The sequence below is a fragment of the Octopus bimaculoides genome, chromosome 9, assembly GCF_001194135.2.
Source record: "Octopus bimaculoides isolate UCB-OBI-ISO-001 chromosome 9, ASM119413v2, whole genome shotgun sequence".
NCBI classification, from domain to species: domain Eukaryota; kingdom Metazoa; phylum Mollusca; class Cephalopoda; order Octopoda; family Octopodidae; genus Octopus; species Octopus bimaculoides.
Genome location: NC_068989.1, coordinates 93,710,537 through 93,711,197, shown reverse-complemented (window position 1 = coordinate 93,711,197; position 661 = coordinate 93,710,537).

Here is a 661-nt window from a genome sequence, read left to right as displayed (position 1 = left end):
TCTCTCTCTCTCTCTCTCTCTCTCTCTCTCTCTCTCTCTCTCTCTCCCTCTCTCTCTCTCTCTCTCTGCATTTCGTGTCGAACTTTTCTCAATGCATATAAGCAAGTTTAGAAAGTAACTCTACTTTCACATTAATTCCTGACCTCAGTGTTTAATCTGAAATAGTTGAGTATACCGTAGTCCATCACATCTCTTTCAAGTCAGTGATGTACCGTAAGCGAATGGCACTGTTGCAACAAACGTTCACTTCCTGTTTTGAAGCAAGCCGTTCAGACATTTCATTTCTCAATTACAACAACTTGTTTCTCTGCCGTTGACATCAAAGACTAGAAAGATGACACTAAACGCTTTGAGTTTATGATTAATTATAGTGGATTATATCAATATCTACTCAGTAAAAGCAAAGCATCGCACGCTAAACAACTGATAATAGCATATTATATTCCGCACTGACATTTGCGATCTTCACCATTTTATCAGAATTCATGAAACGCAAACAAACTGAAAAGAAAACTGTATTGAGAGAAAAGAGAAAGAGGAGAGGCGAATATAGAGAAGAAAAATAAAGAAGAAACAGAATCGATACACCAGCATCACGACTACATACACTGATGCAGAATACGCGTGTGTGTGTGTATGTATGTGTGTACATATATATATA